At 48.5% G+C, this 21091-nt stretch overlaps 1 pseudogene; it reads right to left on the reverse strand.

Annotated features, from left to right (window-relative positions):
• The window catches only part of LOC149367884 (uncharacterized), a 92413-nt pseudogene that overhangs the window by 3169 nt on the left and 68153 nt on the right, over window positions 1-21091 (reverse strand).

Consider the following 21091-nt stretch of genomic DNA (forward strand, 5'->3'; position numbering starts at 1 on the left):
GGAGCTGCTGGGTGTGCCGCAGCCATGGCATATGCTTCCGGTCCTCCAATTCTTCGGAGGAAATGAGCTGTTGCATGCGGCGGTATTCAGAGGCCGTGGTTTGCTTAATCAGCTCGGCATCCAACGTGTGAAAAGGCGCCGAGGCAGGCTATGCTAAGATATGGTCCCAGACATCGAGGGACATCTCGGGTGGTAGGGACGCAGCGACATGAAACTTCCGCGTCTGTGGTGATATACAAGCAACAGCAAAATGGGTGTTTACTTGGGCTAGCCACAGTTGAACATCCAGCGCATGGAAATGGGGAAGGGAAAGAGAGATCCTAGAGACATCGCGAGTGGAGCCCCCACTTGGGGGTGTGCTGGTGTTCCCGTCGGCGTTGTCCATGCTGCGTGTGGCCGCTCTGGCCGATATCCTAGGTCACCTTTTGTAGCGTCTAAGCAAAAAAAAACTATATGGGACAGGTTTAGCTGACACACTTTCCGCGTATATGCCACGTTCGCGACGTTTTGCCCTATGACATGGGCGCAAAGCTCAAGCCAATCTCAGCGCTGCCATGCCTGCTTATGTTGCGAGCTTTCGGCAACGGCACCGCTCGCGGGCGCTCCGGGCAACGAGCTCTGCTGCTGCCTGGCTGCCGTGGTCGTCGCTAGGCTTATAGCCTGTTTCGCATCGAAGTCGCAGGGGCCGGCGCTTCGGAAGTCACCTGAGCTATAATAAAAGGCCTACTCTACACACCGCTCTACTGTCAACAGCATCATCTCACAATAAAGTAATAGTATCGTCAATTTCCGCGACGCCTTCGGCAGCGGAGCGAGCGGGCGCCAGGCGAGCCGGACCCCAACGTCAGGCCAGCGACCGCTGCGAGGCGGTTGTGGCAAGAAGTTTGCTTGTATCACAGTCGTTATCTTTACCAGCAGCTCAGTATTGGTCAGCGATCCTCAAAAATGACATATTTTTCACATTTCTCATCCCAGAGTTTATTATTTAAGTCAAGAACACACTTTAGCTCGTTTTCATGACGCTGGCAGACGGGCTCCAGGCTAGCCGGCCGGCCGGCATGCTTGGCGTACTTCACGTTCGCACAAGAAAATACAAAACAGCCATGTCCCAGAGATTATGCTTCATAGATTTGAGCAACGACAATATACCTGTGCAAAAGAGGATCTTTCGGCAACAACACCGCCTGCGCCAACGCCGGGCGGCGAACTGCGCGCTGGTGCCGGCTGCCCTAGTCGCCGCTAGGCCTAGCTGGTTTCGCGTCGAAGCCGCAGCTGACGGCGCTTCGGAAGTCGCCTGAGCTATAATAAAAAGCCTACTATTCACATCGCTTTACTGCGAACTCGTCCCATAATAAAATATATTTTCGATTTCCACGACGCCTTCAGAAACGGAGCTAGCAGACGGCAGGCGAACGGCACCAAGTAGCAGCAGCACCGAAGCGGCTGTGGGATGAAATTTGCTTGTATCGCCGTCATCACTTTTACGAGCAACTCGGTATTGGCCAACGATCGTCAGAAATGATGCAATTTTGACATGCATCTATCCCTGGGCTTGCTATGAATGTGAACAAACAATACTAGCGTGTTTTTCAGTCGCCGGCGGCCCGCATCAAAGCTTGCAGACCGGTCCGGAGTGGCTCGGCCCCGAGCGCCCTGAGCCTCGTGCTCTACGTCATCATGACGCTGCCGCTCTCCGCGCTCGCATTGTCTCCCGCTTCCCGTCGTTGCGTTTGCCGCGCGCGGCTCGTCGTTGACATCCAGCAGGTTGGACGCATGCAACGAGCTGCGTTCTGTCGTTGCGACGACGATCGCAACGACGCGCCGCGGCGAATTGCACGCACTTTTCGCACATGTGTCCCCGCCTGACGTCTGGTGTGCTTGGCAACCATGAACCACCACCTCTTGGAATATAAACGCTGGCACGTGTGGTGGGATTAAAGTTTTAGCAAAATTTCGATTTGAGCTAGCTGGGACATTGCAAGATAGAGATGAAACCAACACAGCTAAACGAGGACACGTAAAGGCGGTTTCATATGCATGCGATTCTCGCCTGCGACGCTGCGAATTCTGTCGGTCTGCGACTGGGGAGGGCCGTCGGTCTAGCCGCAGACGGCCTGCGACCAAGTTCCGTCCGGTTGGAATTCAGTCGCAGCGTCGGTGCGTTCGCTCTGCGACTGACCAATGGGCAGCGCCGAGACGGCGCGTGACGTGACGTCACGTGGAAACTGTTGCCGCGGCCACGGCTGGTCTCGAGCCTCGAGGCGCGCGAGCGAGAGAGCGCGCGCGTCGTGACCGGCCGCGGCAACAGCTCCCACGTGAGGTCACGTCACGCGCCGTCTCGGCGTGGGGTCACGTGGGAGCAGTTCCCGCGGCGTAAGCAAAACTGTTTATTCTAATCAAAACATACGAAATATTGCCTTGCACCTAAAAACACGCTGGTCACAATATCATCAACACATTCCGTGCAGCGTTTCTGTCGCGTTTAATCTGGGTTGTCTGTGCGAACATCGAGCAACCTGCGTGTCCCTCCGACCGAATTCGCTGGGTACGCGTTGCATGTGAAAGCACTGTGCGAAAATGGCACTGCGGCGTCACCGACTAGGCCGGCTATTTTCGTTGTAGTCGCAGCATGTGAAACGGCCCTAAGGCATGAGCAAGACAGGACAGCGCCTGTCCTGTCTTGCGCGTGCCTTTCACATCTTAGTTTAGCGTCGCTTATTTTATGCGTCGCTCATTTTATGCGTACTTTGACAGACCTGAAAGTTCTGCTCCACTGATGTGTTCGAGGCTTCCATACTTTCGCATTTTGCGTGCTAATATCTTCTGTAGCTACCTACCCCATACTTCTACTACGAACTTTCGAACATGTTAGTAGCGTTATGGTCATCCCTTGCAGACTTCTAACGACGCGATCTGAAAATTTTGCTGTATTTAATTTATTTGCTATTCATTTCTTCAATGCCTGCACCACCATTAAAGTATCACAAGAGGGCAATTTCACTCAAAAACAAAGAAAATTATATAAGGTTTTCGTGCCCTCCATGCGCGGTAAAAAGCATCAGCATATTAACTGAAATTTATTACTAACTTTCTAGCTACGGCAGCTAAAGAACATATTTGTACCGAAAACTTGGAGACGGTCTCTGGCACGCGCGTGTTTCGTGCTATACCTTGTAAACTACAGTCCGCTGCTCATCCGTCTTCGACCGCATGATCACTTTTTTCTTTGCAATTTTTATGGTCCCCTCGATAGATTAGAAAAACATAAATCAATAAAGAGAGGGAGCCCGGGCCAACAGAGCCAGCCATGGTTACTCTCAGGTGCATGCACCGCCCACGACGAGGCACAGATGCGAGCGCCACCACGACAGAGCCCAACCTCTGCGACTATCGCTAGGTGAGCAAAACGTAGGTTCTCAGCCCTAACTTTCGCCACCTCCAGTAGTTACAAACTACCCTGCTAGAATGCAACGCCGCCTGCAAACCCACAGCTCGTCAGGACAACAAGCTGTGGTTTCTGAAAGAAGAGGTCGCCCGAGGTGCTCGAGGCTGTCGCGAACACGTGGCGCTAGTTGGCTGAATGGGATTTCCTAGTCCTCACGGCTCTCAACGTCTGGTTTTTAGTAACACAGAGAAATCTCCTAGTCCACGCCCATGCCGTCACGAAATCGACTATGCTCTGCCTTTTAGAGCTGTGGATGGACCGCGCTTATCTCCTAGAAAGTAAACAAGCGCCGCTTCGTTGCCGGGGCAAAAACGCCCGGTCAGCCGCGCCGCTGGTGCTGCCTCCCACTCCCGCATGTGGCATCGCGGCCACCAAAATGAGAACGACATCGTCCTCGCTGCTCTGTACGTGCCTCTCAAGGCTTAGCTCAAAAGCAACTTGAAATTCATCAGTTTTTTTTTTCTGGCACATTCTACTGAACTTCGCCAACCTAGGTTGTCGGCAACTTCGACCTTAAGGTGATGTGGCATATGCAGTTCACCACGAAAATCGCATGCGAAGGCTTCGTCCTAAAAACAAATCCTCTTCAACGAACAGTCTCTCAGAACTCGTGTATAAAACTGGTGCATACCCGCCACTGCTGTGCAAGGACTGTCAATAATATTGGCGCCGATTGGATCACCATAACATTCATCATGCATCATCACCAGCGTCATCTCACTCGCATGCAGTAAACGCGTCGTCACGTTAAGCATAATGACTGCAGTGACATCACTAGCGCTGGCCTTTACCGTATCAGTTAGCAAACGTGGGTCACTTATTTCCGCTTTTATTTTTCCGAGCCATTTCTGAGAGTTCTGGAAAGGCCAAGCTGCGCATGCGCGAGGAGCGAGTGACGTCAAACGGCGCGCGGCTGGCGCGCGGGGGCCGCCGCCGGAACCGCCGCCGCCGCGCGCTCTCCACCGCCTCGCCGACAGTCTCCCTCTCTGCCTGATGCGTAGTAGTGATTGCGCATCGCCATCTGCGTGGTTTGTGGCGTATATAAAATTGGCAGTGGCTTAGCTCCTTTGTGTTGTGTTCATTGGCGTTGGCGTTGTCAACGTTTTACACTCCGATCGTTTTAAGGAAAGGAAGGCGAGCGCGCGCTAGGCTAGGCACGCCAGCTGTGCGTAGTGACGTCACTTGCTCCTCGCGCAGTATGGTCTTGCAAGAGCACGCGAAACTGTGATACTGTGGGCAATGTATCTCACGCAACAATATATGGCTACGCGCAGATGTTGCTTTCGCAATCCTCTAGGTTTAACCAGAGCTAAACCATAGCCAACTTTTTTTGCTTTGTGGTCAGTTTCTTTTTGTCGAACCACTATGTCGATCCGCTTTCTTGGCATTAGGTATGTCAAGCATTATTGCTGGACTGATCAACATGCCAGAGTTCTGATCAAATTACAGCAAGTGATAGGATTCTAGGCATCGAAAACTACAGCATGGACTGAACACACGAGCGCTCACTATGAAAGTTCTGCGCTACGTACCGTTGAAACAGTAGTACTTACAAAGAAGTTCCAAAATTAGGGTCATACACTTTTCTCGCTCGCACTGAAATTTGCATTTAGAAAAAAAAAATAGGCGCACAGCATATGCGAATAAACCACCTCCCCTGATAGTGACACTAACGTGAAGTAAGGCACATTGAAAAGCTAATATATAACACCAGCATAGATCGTTCAGGCGTACTTACAATTAGAACATGTCTAACGTTGAAATTTGATTCGAAGCGTGGTATGTAGTTGTAGCCGTTCTGGACAAGGTCCTTGAAAACTGCTACCACCGGCGTGGACTCGTAATCTGTTGTAAATACAAAACTTTCTAATGTAACTCGGATGCCAATCCTCACGATTATGCCCGTCTGCGATGGATTCTTCAGGTCGGGCACAGCACCACGTGGTCTGTATAATCTAATCCTAAATTAGAAAATGAGAAAGAAAGGAAACGCATGCGTTATCACGTTGTTTTATTTCAACGTGCAAAAAAACATTTTGATGCAACACCATACAATCTATGTTCACTTTTTCTTATTTTCATTTCTGTCATGACATCACCGTCATTTTGTGCAGTACGAGCTGACAAAACTACTACCTTAACTACTACCGTTTGCCTTCTCAGTGTGTTAACAGTCTGCAATGGACATGTGCTCTCAGCATTTGCGCTTTCTGTGGTGTCAGTATTTCGGATATGGTCGCTCTGCAGCTAAAGGTGCAAGGAACCCTGTGGCTCCAATGTTCTGCTATGATTTCCGTAAATGCATTTACAGCTGGAGAGTAGCAAAGAGTTCTTTTTTTAATACCCGCTGAGTTCTCTTAGTGGAAATGACACTGAAGTCCTGTGCTCAAAGACGCGGGACCGAATCCCGTTTGGGGTGGCTGCATTTTGATGGAGGTGAAATGCAAAATCAACTGTGGGTTGTGCGATCTGAGGGACGTTAAAGAACCCCAGGTGTTCTAAGTTACACCTTGTTATAAAAATGGGCTATAGACTTTGATAATCCGAGATAAAATTCAATTCAATTCTATAGACTTCGTATCGAATATGTTGTCTTCCTGTAGATATTTCGCTTTGTCTATTCATAGTCTACACACTGTCAGAGACAAAAAATCTCCTAAATGTCATCATCAGCCTGACTATGTCCACTGCAGGGCAAAGGCCTCTCCCATGTCTCTCTAATTAACCCTGTCCTTTGACAGCTGCGGCCACTGTATCCCCGCAAACTTCTTAATCTCATCCGCCCACCTAACTTTCTGCCGCCCCCTGCTACGCTTGCCTTCTCTTGGAATCCACCTCGTTACCCTCAAGGACGAGCGGTTATCTTGCTTTCGCACTACATGCCCAGTCAAGCCCATTTCTTCTTCTTGTTTTCGACTAGGAAATTATCAACCCGCTTTTGTCTCCTCACCTACCCTGCCCGCTTCTTGTCCCTTAACGTTACACCTGTCACTTTTCTTTCCATAGCTCGCTGCGTTGTCCTTAACTAAGCTGATCCCTCTTTGTTAGCCTCCACGTTTCTGCCCCATGCATAGGAGAGTACCGGTAGGATACAGCTGTTGTATACTTTTCTCTTTAGGGTTATTGGCAAACTGCCATTCATGATCTGAGAGAATCTGCCATGTGCGTTCCACAGCATTCTTATTCTTCTAGTTATTTCCCCCTCATGATCCGGATCAGCGGCCATTACGACGCTCATTCAGCGGATCAGCGGCCATTAGACGTACTCCCTTACCCCTTCCAGAACCTCGCTACCAATTCTCAACTGCTGTTCCTTTGCTAGAGTGTTGAACATTACTTTGGTTTTCTGCATGCTAATTTTTAGACCCACCTTTCTGCTCTTCCTGCCTAACTCATTGATCATGCTTTAGTGTTCATTTCCTGAGTGACTTAGCTGCGGTTCACTTGAGAGAAAATCTATGGATTGTCTAAAGGGTGTCAATAGGTTCTGTAGACTCAATATAGTTGTCTAGAGGATTTGGGTATAAGTACACTTGATTGACAAGAGTCTATGGACAGTGCACACACCGTGTAATGAAATTGTGCAAGCCTTATGCCCTGTGCTGCTGCATCTCTCGTAGTCAGTGTGGAGATTAGGGACGTTTAAACAAGTGTGACGAAGGGGACCTCTTTCATTTGTGAAAGAGTGTTCTCTGCGGCAGCGTACTTTCCTGACGGCGTACTTAAAATGTGGACAGAAGTCAGGTTTCGAGCTTCATAGTCCAAATTTCATTCCCAGGCTTATCCAAAACGCTGGCGGTGATATATTGCCGCCGCACTGTTAAGATTTTTTTTCTCAAATATCAGCCAACAAACCATAGATAAAATGCCTTGGCAAAAACTACTTCACTGTTTTGCAAGTGCAGCACGTGCAGCTGCTGGTTACACGTGCAGCTGCTGCTGGTTACACGCGCACTTCACCAAGCCTGAGTTGAAGTGAACGGGTGCAAGAAAACAAGGAAGAACATAAGAGACAGAAGAGCACTAGCTGCCAATTGAGTTAATTTACCTTGAAATCCGCTTATAACCTTGGTTATATAGGGTGTTTCACGTAAGTCTTTGCACTTTTTAAAAAAAAAATTGGCTTTTTTTAATTACAAGAGCGCTTTTTCCGGCATAGCTTTGTCACTGGTGTAGTTCATCAGAATGCAGCTAAGACGTGCTAACAGCAGGGTGGTTAAGTAATAATGAATAGTTAACATTCTTACTAACATTGTTAGGCTCCTTAATTACTGAGAGGCGCGTAGCCCACGGTAATCTCGATATCAGTTTTTAGAATTTCGAAAATGTGGTTACCCTTGGCGCCGTGGCACAAGATATTTTGGCTACTTCGACGAGTTACGTGCACTGCAGAGGGCAGTCTCGAGAGCGTTTAGTTCAGTCCGTGTGAAGGAAACGTAGGGTGCAAAGTACAAGACCTTGCTGAGGGCCAGCGAGTGGGCAACTCAGCACGCAAGAGCCTCGTGGAGACCTGAGCGCCGAGTGACCACGCGCCGCAGGAGGTGAGTTACAGAGTGGCAGGTGGTGACAGCGCGGTGGAGGGCTTGCACGTTCTTGGCCGCATGCAAAGGAAAGCCAAGAACTTTGCACAGGGATACGACAGAAATGGGAGAGCCAGAAAGGTGGAGAGAGACGAACTGGTTGTGCGAGTGCTGGTATGAGGAGTGGTTGAGAAAGAGAAGCTCGGATTTCTCAGGAGCAGGAGAGAGGCCAGCGGTGGTGAGAAAGTAGTCAGTGAGATCTAGGCCACGTACGTGACTGGGAGAGCCAGACGAACACCAGAGAGTGATGTTATCGGCGTAAAAATACGGTGGAGGTCGGGAATTTCAGCTAGCTGGGAGGAGAGAGGAGCCATAGAAAGATTGCAAAGGGTAGGAGAGAGAACAGCAGCTTGAGGAGAGCCACGGGTGAGGTGGTGGGGGTCGGACAGATGGGTGTCTACTCGAAAGCGAGCCACTCACTTAGGAATGAGCGGATATCAGAGTACATGCAGGAGCCACAGTCCAGGGAGGCGTTTTGAGAAAGGATGTGGTCATGGCAAACACCGTTGAAGGCCTTGCGAGCATGGAAGGTCACATGTGCGTGAAGTTGGGTGGAGGTAGGTGAGAGAAAGGTGTGCTGGAGAATCAGCAACATGTCTTGTGCGCAGACGCGGCGTCGGAAGACGATGAGAGAAGGGGGGAAGAACTCCCTCGCCTCAAGAAAATTAGAGAGCCGGGTCAGGGCCATTCGCTCAAGGATCTTACCAACGCACTGCGTCAGAGAGATTGGGCGGAGGTTAGAGGGAGAGGGAAGTTTTCCCGGCTTTAGAATCATAGAAATGAGGGAGTAGGTCCAGGAGCTCGGTAGGCAGCCGCTGTCTCAGGCTCCATTGCAGGTCTGAACGACGAATTCTTTGGCGCAGTCAGGAAGGTTACGAAGTGTGGTGCATATAATGGTATCCCTCACCGGGAGCCGAGCGTGTAGCGTTCGCAGCCATAGCCGCTTCGAGCTGCCGGAGAGTAAAATTGTGGTCCAGATCGGGGTTAGGTCCACCCGAGTACACCGGGTAGGAAGGTGTCAGAGGGGGCGGGAGATACAGAGAGGCAAGCTGGTCGAAAACATCGGAGAGAGTCCCCTGAGTGAGGGCTTAAGCTAGAGTGGGAGCAAGGACAGGTTTAGTGCCAAGGAGAGAGAGAGAGAAAGAAATTTTAATGAGGGAAAGGTGGAGAGGTCGCCCGGTGGCAACATGGCGCTGGCCTGCTACTCCACACAGGGGAAAGGGAAGAGGAGGAAAAGGAAAGTGCGAATGAAGGCTGATGATGGCATAATACAATGAGTTTCACGGGTGATGTCTATACACACACACACACACACACACACGCACACGCACACGCACACACACACACACACAACACACACAACACACACACACACACCACACTGGCTGGCACTCGCATCGCGGTTAGTAGACGCACATAAAACTCGTAAAACTGGTGTCTGCAACACAAACACCGACACATGTCATTAACCATGTAGGTTGTGCACAGGCAGTCACAGACGAGTATCCAGGCCTGTTTCACACAAAAAGTTGAGCAGGGCCTTTATCACACGCCACCAATCAGAACGTCTCGTCCTGGCGCCCAGAAGAGTTTCCTCAGAGAGAGGGCGAGAGTCGAGTTGTTTCACGGTCGCCTCCAATGTTCTTCTTGCAGCAGTACAGTTCGGGCACTCGCAAAGAAGGTGTCCAATAGTCTCTGGAGTGTGGCACTGTGCGCAATTTGGGTTACTTTCGATGCCAATCTTGTCAAGATAGTGTTTGGTGTAGGCAACGTACGCCAAGCCGTAGCCGGTGGAGTAAAGTCCCATGACGTCGCACCACCATAGATGGCAAATGTAATCGTGAGCCAGCGTCAAGCTTACAGACGCGGTCCTGTTGATGACTCGAATCATGCCAGTGCGACTGCATTGCCGCTTGCATTAAATGCGCCAACAAGGCTCCAATGTCTGATCTGGAAAAGGCTATCTCAATGAAAGCACCATCACTATGTGCCATCCGAGCCTCGGCGTCAGCACGCTCGTTTCCCGCTATGCCGCAATGGCTCGGTATCCATTGAAACTTTGTGATATGCCCGCGGTGGAAAGCTTCGGCTAACAAAAGCACAATCTGTTGAACTAGCTGCTCGCATGCCCTTGGTTTTAGATAAGTTTGTACGACCTGCAATGCCGATCTCGAGTCGCAGAATATAGTCCATTGCTGCGCTGGCTGGTGACCAATATAAAGTACGGCTTCTCGTATGGCTGCCAATTCGGTTGCCGTAGAGGACGTTTTGTGCATGAGCCTGAAAGGGTGACATGAGGCATTTCCTGGCACTATCATCGCTGCAGCTGAAGAAGTGGTCGTCACAGATCCGTCCACGAAAACATGCTGGGTGTTAGTATACATAGATGTAATGTATGACAGCGCCAGCTGTTTCAATCTGACTGTTGGAATGTGCGTCTTCTTTGTTATACCTGGAATTGTTGTCCGTATAGATGGTTTTGGTACTGCCCAAAGTGGCACCTCCGCAATCTGGTGTGGCGCGTAGTTCGAAGGCGCTGCATTGCGCTGCATCCAAAGGGCTCTGGAAAAGGTTGCATCTGGACGCACCGCACTAATGTTGGTCAGGGGGTGATGACGATGCCTGGTCAGATGCCGCAAATGCACACGAAGTGGCTCCTGTTGAAAATAAATTCGTGCTGGGCAAGAGCGGGCCTCATAAAATGTGCCCCATGTAGAAGTTTTACATGGCAAACCCAAGCATACTCTTAAAGCACGAGCCTGCGCGCTTTCAAGCGCACGCAGGCCTGATAGTCTGACCCCCAAGAGAACGGGTGCACTGTATCTGAGAAGACCGACTACCAGCGCCTGGTACACGTGTAGTAAAGATCGCTCAGAGGGACCCCAACATTTTCCTGCCATACACCGCACAATGCTTGCAAAGCTGTCGAGCTTTTTCTTGAGCACAGAAATGTGCTTCGTCCAGGACAGGTCACGGTCTATCGTAACACCTAAGAATTTGTGATGTGTTACGTATGGAACAATTTGCCCGTCGATTGTGACCGGATACCACGCCATTAACTTGCGTGGGAAAGCCAATGTTACGCTTTTAGTTGGCGAAAGTTCAAGCCCCTGACGGCGCAAGTACGCAGACGTAATGGAAACCGAACGCTGCAATCTTGCTTGCACTTGGGGACGCGTGACACTTGATGTCCATATGCAAATATCGTCTGCGTAGGCGGATATCGAAACAGTCTTCGGTAGTTGTTTGAAAAGGCCAATGAGCACGAGATTGAACAACGTTGGACTGAGCACTCCTCCCTGAGGAACCCCACAAGCAACATGGTGATCTGCTGTGTCTCCTTCAAGAGTCTCCATGTAGACTGTCCGGTTTGTCAAATAGCTTGCAATCCAATTGTGTAGACGTCCGCCTATACCACATTCATCGAGTGCATTTAGTACTGCATTAAAGAGAGACCATGCGGATCGCGAATGCAATTCAGAGTCAAGGCCATCACAAAGAGCACTCCAACGAGAGTGCTCGAGGGAGGCGCAGTGGGCGACGATCTCGGCGCGCAGAGCAGTGATCCGGGAGGAAAGTTGGGCACTGTGGGGCTGGGAGCGAAAGGAGCGTTGAAGACGTTTACGGCGACGGCATAAGCGGAGAAGATGAGGGTCTGGGTCTGGGATTGGTGACGAGAGCGAAAGCGACGGCTATTGGACATCAGCGCTGCGGAGATGCGCGACGTCCAGTCGTCGTAGAATTGAAAGGAGTCGGAGGTTAGATAAGTGCAAAAGGCCTGCCATTCAGTGTGAATGACGGGATGACATCGAGGGATGTGGGAAAGAGATGTTCTAATATGGATGAGAAAGCGGTCGCTTGGAAGAGTTTCGGCTGTGGCCTGCGAATGAAAGGAAAGTGAACCCCGAGAAAAGGGGAGGTCGGGTGTCATGGGGCGCTGTGAGACAGTGCCTGCTCGAGTAGGCGAGCAAGGAGTATTAAGAAGGGTGAGGTGGCGTTCCTGGGCTACTTTTCAATCGCTGTGTTAGATTCCCTGCTATGCCCTCCTGCACAATCGAAAATGAGATTGGAAGGATGTATGAATAAATAAACGTTGCATTGGCAACGTTTCTTTCGTTACCTTAATAGGTTTATTGTGAGTACTGGTTGGTTGGTTTATGGGGTTTAACGTCCCAAAGCGACTGAGGCTATGAGAGACGCCGTAGTGAAGGGCTCCGGAAATTTCGACCACCTGGGGTTCTTTAACGTGCACTGACATCGCACAGTACACGGGCCTCTAGAATTTCTCCTCCAAAGAAATTCCAGCCGCCGCGGCCGGGATCGAACCCGCGTCTTTTGGGACAGCAGCCGAGCACCATAGCCACTGAGCCACCGCGGCGGCTATTGTGAGTACTGGCATGCATATTGTGAGTACTGCCATTTATTGTGAGTATATACTGTAGTCTAGCTAATGAATAGAAAATAGCGAAAGTTATTCCTATACACAAAACAGGACGCAAAGATGACGTTTCAAATTACAGACCGATATCACTAACGTGCACGGTAGGAAAATTATTGGAACACATTATACTAAAGCGTATCACCAGTTATGTTGAGCAAGAGAACATTTTATCGCCTGTTCAACATGGATTTCGGAGGGGACTTTCAACTATCACCCAATTACTCGAACTAACACATGATTTATTTCAGAGCATTGATAACCAAAAGCGAATTGACCTGACTGCACTAGATTTTTCTAAGGCGTTTGACAGAGTAAGCCATAAAAAACTAATAAGCAAACTTAGATCAACTTTAGGTAGCGGCCCTATTATCAACTGGATCGAGGATTACTTAACTCACCGATCTCAGTATGTTGTAGTCAACAATGAAATTTCTTCTACTGCGCTCGTTACGTCGGGAGTACCCCAAGGGTGCGTCATTGCTCCACTTTTATTTCTTATCTTCATTAATGATCTGCCTTCTAACATACAAGTTAAAATTAAATTTTTTGCCGATGATTTCATCCTTTACAACGAAATTAACTCTATAAATGACCACGATGATTTAAACAGCGCCCTTCATGAAGTAGTAATTTGGTGTCACAATTGGCAAATGGAACTGAACATTAACAAAACAGCCTTCTTATCTGTAACCCATAAAAAACAAAGGTTTGGTAGTGGTTTATTAGGGTTTAACTTCCCGAAGCAACTTATGAGGGACGCCGTAGTGAAGGTCTCCGGAAATTTCGACCACCGCTCACCCCAGCTCACGAACACAAATACCTTGGATTAATCATTTCGCATGATCTAAGATGGGAATCACATATGAACAGTATAGTATCATCTGCTCTAAAACGATTGTTCTTCCTTAGAAGACGGCTTCGAGAAACGCTACCGGAGACCAAACTTTTAGCATATAACACATTTATACGATCAGTTCTCGAATATGGAAACACGATTTGGTTTCCCTACACACAACTGCTCATTAATAAACTAGAAGGAGTGCAGAGAAAGGCAATTATATTTATCTTTAACAAATGCAGGACAAGTGATTCACTATCCCAACTACTAAATCAAGCATGTATCCTTACTTTACAGAAACGCGCCAGACTGGCACGACTTAAATTATTGTTGCAATTAGTACATAACACGTTAGACATAGATACTTCGTTATATATATCTGTAGATGAATCCAGACCATCCCGGCATAAGCACCCATTAACTCTTAAAGAGTACGCATTCCGAACCGACTGTTTCAGATATTCATTTTTCCAGCTTGCCATAAAAGAATGGAGTAGTTTGAACCCCTCTATCACTACTAATACATCTTTGCAGAATTTTTTAACTCTGGTAGAAGAACAGTTCCGCGATAACTAAATCATAATTATACAAGTACAACAGATCACTCGTATCACTGCATGTAACAGCATCTGTATGAACACATTACTTATAATGCATAAAATTGCACCCTCTTCTGGGAAAAACGCTCTTTCGTTATGCATTTTATTTTCTGTTATCTGTGGCTTTTTACCTATAATCATGTAATTACTTGCAAATAACAGTGTTTTTAATGTATGCCATTCCATTTGTATTCGATTTGTTCCTTACTATGTGCCCATCCTGCAAAAATCCCAATGGGATTGACAGTATCTGAAATAAATAAATGCTACGCTAATACTGGGTTCCCGGTGATTTTGCATGAATAAGGTAGATTTTGTACCATGCTTTCACTAAAATCGGACTGCTGCTAAGTAGTGACCCTGAACAAATAACTTGCATGGGCTGTACCGACACTGTGCACACGTGTGGAAATTGTTTTTTTTTTTTGTTACTATGAAGACCGTAGGTAAAGGAAGGAATTAAGAGGTTAGTGTTTTGCGCACTTACGGGCCGCTTCCTTGGTAGATACCCGTGTATAGAAGGTAGGTTCCCAAGTCCAACCTCACAAACGATGGCAGATTGTGGTGCTGCAGATATAAAGGAAAAAAGTTGTCTTGAGGACATTCAGTAATAAAGCGGTACCAAAGGGTGTGACTCGGCTACAATATAAAATTGCTGCAAATCGCCTGCAAAACCTGTAGACCCGAACTAACTGCTTCAAAACCCGTAGACCCGGTATAACTTGCTTGGAGCGTTTGCTGCTGCAGCGAAGTTACCCTGCGTACTGAGCGGAGGCGGCGTCGAGTCCAGTCCACGCTCACTTCGTGTTCATATGCCCCGTCTTGCGCCCCGCGCTATCTGCGTCGTCTTCCGATAGGGCACGGAGTCGAAAAAGACAAAGCCAAATGCCTCTAAATGTCTAAGAGAGAGAAAATGATTAATTACAGGACTCCGCTGGCCGCAGCTGACTTGCGGGCTAGCTGGATGATCCAGGCTGGCTGGTCCGGGTTGTCCCTAGTCAGGGCCTCCTACCACTGCTCGTGTGTCGGATATGGCATTATTAACGTTTTGTCCGGTTTGTCCTGGCATTCCCAAGATGTAAGGTAGAGCGTGGGCCTTCCTCCACCCCAAGGACAGTAACTTGAGTATTGTGTGGGTCTGATCTGGTGTAAAATGTGAAGCACTGGATATGTGTTTCTTTTTCTTCCCCTCCAGTCAATGGCATCCGAGAAGGACAGCTGTTTGTGTAGCGGTAAGAATTGTCTTCTTTCTGGCCTAAGGTGTTCTAAATGTTTGTTTTTATTCTCCTCTATTCAAGGTCATTCGAGGAGTAAAGCTGTTCGTGTGGCAGTGAGAATCGTCTTCTTTCTTGCCTAAGGTGTCCTAACCTGTCACCATACGGTCCTAGGAGGATGTGGGGTAGGATGTTCGCTTCCCGTTTTTAAGATCTCGCTGAGCATCCTCGATGATAAAATATGAGAATATACTTAAAGCTATACAATAATGTATTGGTCATGTAAGTCCGTAGAAACCGCACCTTCAAGGAGAGTAGACACTGAATTTTCGGTGCCGTGATCTCTCATTCGCAGTTATGCGTAGGACGTTACTATACATAGGTCACCACCAGTTGTTCCCCTGCGACTCTAAATAATGCGCAATTGCAGCTCTTCTCACAGCTGTTCCAGCTTCAACTGCTGGCCGAGTCATTTCAGTCGTGTCAAAGGTCAGTATACGTCGCGTGACGGAAGAAAAAAACTGCGATAAATACGCTGCTTGGTCAGGGGTAGCAACCTCCCATAAATACCACTGTCCCGGAAATTCAGACCCCACCGTCGATTCCGCCCGTAGCAGTCGGAGTGAAGCCAACCGGAGCGTCGTATCGTTGTCATGGAACCGGCCTCTAAGTGAAAAAAAGTTTGTTCTTAAGCAGGATTCCAACCGCCGCCAGAAATAATTAAGCAGCTTCGTTTCCCACTGCACCAGACTATTCGGCCACCTCCGCAGCCGGTTAATTTTTTCATTATTTTTTTTTTCAAACATAAAGTCTCCTTCGACCACTAATTGTGCTGGAATAGCTGGAAGCCGAAACTAACCGGAGCTTCCTACCCCACGCTTGGTCGTTTCAACTGTCTGCAATGCTAAAGCGAGTCTGCCTGAAGTTTCGGAATCGAAACGAGTGAAGAAGTGGTTATATCGCAATTCTTTCATGCCTCACGAGAACTTTAGTGACCTTTGACGTCTAGTCATCACTCAGCTGTTGAAACCCAAGCTGACACAGTGCACGCGAAAATTTCAGTTATACATTATTTAGTGGTCGTAGGCGAACACCACGTGGTGATTGATGTAGAGTAATGGCTTACCGATCATTTCAAAGCAAAAAACATTGAACCAAAATCTGGTGTGTATACTCCTTCAAGGACTGCCAATAAAGGGGTATTCGGAAAGCAAAAAAAAAGATCAGGAATTGTGTTCTCCTCGCGTAAAGAGTAAAGCTTGACAGATTAATTTGATTTATTTACAAACGCCTTACGATACCGATTTGGTCAAATTAACAGTCTGCTTTGTGACCACTGCGGCTAAATCGAAACTGTGGAAGATATCGAGCTTGTGTGCCTGCGTATGCTGACGAGCGTGCTTGCTACGAATATTTCATCTAGAAGCTCTCTCCAGTGCCTCTAGCAATGTGTTAGGTCCCTTAGCCTGCCTTTGGAAACAGAGACATGCAATGAACTTTTTGGTCGCACATTTAATTTGGTTTATTGGGGTTTAACGTCCCGAGGCAACTCAGGCTATGAGGGACGCCGTAGTGAAGGGCTCCGGAAATTTCGACCACCTGGGGTTCTTTAACGTGCACCGAAATCGCACAGCACACGGGCCTCTGGAATTTCCCCTCCATCGAAATTCGGCCGCCGCGGCCGGGATCGAACCCGCGTCTTTCGGGCCAGCAGCCGAGCGCCGTAACCACTGATCCACCGCGGCGGGTTGCACATTTAAATGACATTGCAGATCTTCACAAGCTCTAATTCCACCTTGCATGTTACCCTCATGCAATTTTCACGCAGTTAACGTTGTTACCCTATTTGTCGGATCATGCACAACAGAATTTCATGTGTTACATCATTAATCGCCGATGCACCTTAGTGCGCATTCAATTTCCGCATTTTATCTTCTCCCCCTTTTGTTTCTTTTATTTTACCCTTTCCATACCACTCTCCTTCCGCCTTTATCTTCCCCACACCGAGTAGCATACCAGTGATTTTTAAACGCCGGCTAATTCTCTGTTTTTTCATTAAATTGTTTCTCTCTCTGTCTTTATTTCATTCATGCTCATAAGCCACGGAGCTCAAAGCAGATATTAAGGCCGTGTCTCGTGTGCAGCCATTAGCGTGCTGGGTTTCCTGAAACTTGAGGAACACGAACATTTATGCTTTTATATCCGAGATAAAATCAAGGCCCATTCATTCACTTAGATAAAACAACCTTTCTACAAACGCTTTGTGCGGTAAATGCCTTAATAGAACTCCGAACCGCATTTTAAAAGCAATCAGAGGTTCGCATTTTGCACCTTCCACGATTGCCGCATATAATTCTGGCCAATTTGCCAATTCACGTTAATAATCGTTGGACCCAGATCTAAAGCTCCGGCTTCCATCCGGCCTACCACGACGTGAAGAAACTTTACTGTGTCGCCTGCGGTTTGGTGTAGCTTTCACCAACCATTGCTTTTTATTGATCGGTATGGCTGATAGCCCTGCATGAGCCATTTGCGGTTATGACGAGACAATATACCACATTCTTTGTGACTGCCCTGCCTACAGCGCCGAAAGGCAGTCTCTCAGGCGTGCGCTGGAGCGTCTGGATCTACGCCCACTGACGGAAATAAAGATTCTCGGCCACTGGCCGCGGCGATCGTCGGTGGCGAAGGCCTCCAAGGAACTGCTCCGCTTCTTGCGAACTTCTGGCCTGCATGATAGGCTGTGGCTTTAACGAACGCTGACTTTCCATGTGTCTTCAATTTTCTGTTACTGTCCTTTCTCTTTAACTTTTTATCCCCTCACCGCTTTCCCTTCGTGTAGGGTAGAAAACCGATTAATCTTCGGTTAACCTCCCTGCCTTTCCTCTTATTCCTCCTCCTCCTCCTAAGCGGGGTGGTGTCTACCACTTCACCAAAGATCATTTGCATTTCGTGCGCAACCACTGAGCTGTCATGTTTGGTGTCTTCATACTACGAGCAGGTGATGCAGTTGTATCATTATGCAACCTGGTAGTGCCTACCAAAGCGTCTGCATTTTACTGGGCAAGAGCTGGTATATTACAAATTATATGGCAGCGAAAGAACATCTAACTACAGCAATAAAGGAACTTCCACAGCACGCAGTCCACAGAGTGACTAGCTGCAAGCTTGTCGCGGTTGACCACTTACCAGCCCATCGTTCACTGGGAATTCCGCGTTGGCGTCATTATCACAAAAGTGGGTAGACAGGTTTACACAGTATCCGTCTCGATTAAAATTGGTGATATAGGCTCCTGCGAAAAAAAAAACAACCTCATTACGAAGACGGCCTTTATTCATGTGCGCGCTCAATTATCAGCATGACGTGAAGTCCAAGGGCGCACACTTATTTGTATAGGTGATTAATAGACATTAAATCATGCCTCCTCTCGGGCACTGTGCAGAAAACGTAATGCACCTACCATGCAGCAAAGATTCAATAATTAGGCAGCCTGCACAACAGCAGACGACAGCCAGTCACACTACTGGGTATTTCTAGCGAGAGGCGAGTGAAAGCACCAATAGGCGAAACTCGGATCTCAAATACAAAAAAATAAAACAGAGAATCGAAAAGTAATTCCCATCAATTGTAGGGCAGTTGAAGAGGGGGCTGACAGCGATAATTCGCTCCTGTGACTTCACGGAGGAGAGCGCCGATGACACATTTTTTGAGCTGGCCGTATTCTTATATGAACTCCGCCGGCAAAGCGTCTGCCTGTCTATGCGGAACATATGGTAAGGCCTATCGGGATGGCAATGCCATCGTCAAAACACCCCCTCCGAAGATACCTCCAATTACTCTGGCTGCACTGCCACTGATAAAAACTACGATGATCTGCTCTACGATGCGCTATAAGCTTATGATGCACATGCTACCAAAGGTTTAGGTGGCAACCAGTGCATCAACATTGCCACTGACTATCTTGACTAACTCCCTCTTCCTCCATATGCGGAACCTAAAGCCTCAACTCATGGGGCAGCGTCCGAGGCTGCAGATTTCTTCATGAATCAGATCGTACTTCGACACGGCGGCTGCCCGAACTACGTCATTGCCAAAAAAAATTAGGGTGGGCGAGTAAAAAGGAATGAAAAATTATAGCGCCCGGCCCGCACCGCTTAGAGCACAACGGGCTTCGTCATTGCCAACAGAGGGGCGGCCTTACGTCGCAGATGATGGCCGAAATTTTTGAACTCAGTGATACGACTCATCGAAAAACTACTGCTTACCAACCGCAGGCAAGCGCTCTGACAGGGCGGCTTAATTATACCAAGCGGACCAGCTGGAGAAGTACGTCAATGCCCAGCGCAAGGCTTGGGGCCCGATCCTGCCGTACGTGACACTCGCCTATAATACGGCATTCCAAGAGACGACACGTTTCAAACCGTTTCGCCTACTCTGCGGCAGGGAGATTCCGACGGTGCTCGATGCAATGCTCCCTTGCGCAACCGATGACCACCTTTATGCCGACGCTGAGCAGTTTGCTCAAGACGCCGTGCAGGCTGGTCAACTAGCACGCCTCTACGCTGCACAACAAGATAAAGAGTCGGACCGGTACAACCATCGGTACAGGCAAGTCTTCTAAAATCCCCGCGACCAAGTTTGGGTGTGCCGCAAAAATAGCACGTCTACGGTGACGAGGTTCTTACGGGCTGTCATTTCAATGATCACGAGAGCCTCGAGCGGCAAAGATATGCCTTGCCGGTTCATATCGCTGTAATGTCGGTGGGTAGCGCACACAAAATTATGATTCTGGCTGAAATGCAGCTTTCAGTCCGTACGCGCTTAGGGATGGTGCGGCTCTTTGTAGGCTCCTCTTGGCTTTCCATCCGAGTACAGTCTCAAATCTACCGTCACATCTGTCGTTAGTGAAGTACAGTCCAGTGTCATTTGGGTTAGGGCGTCTCGGAAGCCTCTTCTACTTACTCTAGGAGCACGCCTCAGATACTTGGGCTAGTCGAGAACGCTCGCTGTAAGGCTTTCCATCATTAGCCCCCTCAGTACACTGAAAATTACGACGAATTGATGTCTGGCGAGAGATCAGCCAAAAGCACCATAATAGTTGTTTTGTGGCGCTTCGTTATTTACTGGGGTGGAGCGCATATGGCAGGTTCTCTCAGATCATGAATGGTAGCTTACCAATATCCCTGAAGAGAAAGGTATACAACAGCTGTATCCTACCGGTACTCACCTATGGGGCAGAAACGTGGAGGCTAACAAAGAGGGTTCAGCTTAAGTTAAGAACAACGCAGTGAGCTATGGAAAGGAAAATGATAGGTGTAACGTTCAGAGATCAGAAGAGGGCGGAGTGGGTGAGGGAATAAACGCGGGTTGATGACATCTTAGTTGAAATCAAGAGGAAGAAATGGGCTTGGGCAGGGCATGTAATGCGAAGGCAAGATAACCGCTGGTCCTTAAGGGTAACGGAGTGGATTCCAAGATAAAGCAAACGTAGCAGGGGACGGCAGAAAGTTAGGTGGGCGGATGAGATTAAGAAGTTTGCGGGGATACAGTGGCGGAAACTGACAAAGGACAGGGTTAATTGGAGAGAGATGGGAGAGGCCTTTGCCCTGCAGTGGGTGTAGTCAGGCTGATGATGATGATGTTATTTACTACTTGAATTAGCGAGAGGATCCGCCTAGAGCGCTGGTTCAAGCAGAGCCGCATTCACACTTTGTCTCAATGGGCTCGCAAACAAGTGAAACAGGATGATTATGGAGTTCCTGTCGTATTCAGGCCTACGAAAGAAGGAGGAGACATGGAAAACCAATCCCCAACGTCGTGGCAACAGCGGTTGTGATGTCGGCCCAAGAAAAGGCGCTTCATCGTCGTCTCAACAAGGATGGAAGCTTGATAGTTTCGGTATCGACGCTGCCCGCCGCGAACCATCTGCTTGCAGTGACAGAACTTGCTGGAATGGCTGTAGAGGCCCGCGTT

Source organism: Amblyomma mixtum, chromosome 1, assembly GCF_055824585.1.
Source record: "Amblyomma mixtum isolate Tamu chromosome 1, ASM5582458v1, whole genome shotgun sequence".
Classification (NCBI taxonomy): Eukaryota; Metazoa; Arthropoda; class Arachnida; order Ixodida; family Ixodidae; genus Amblyomma; species Amblyomma mixtum.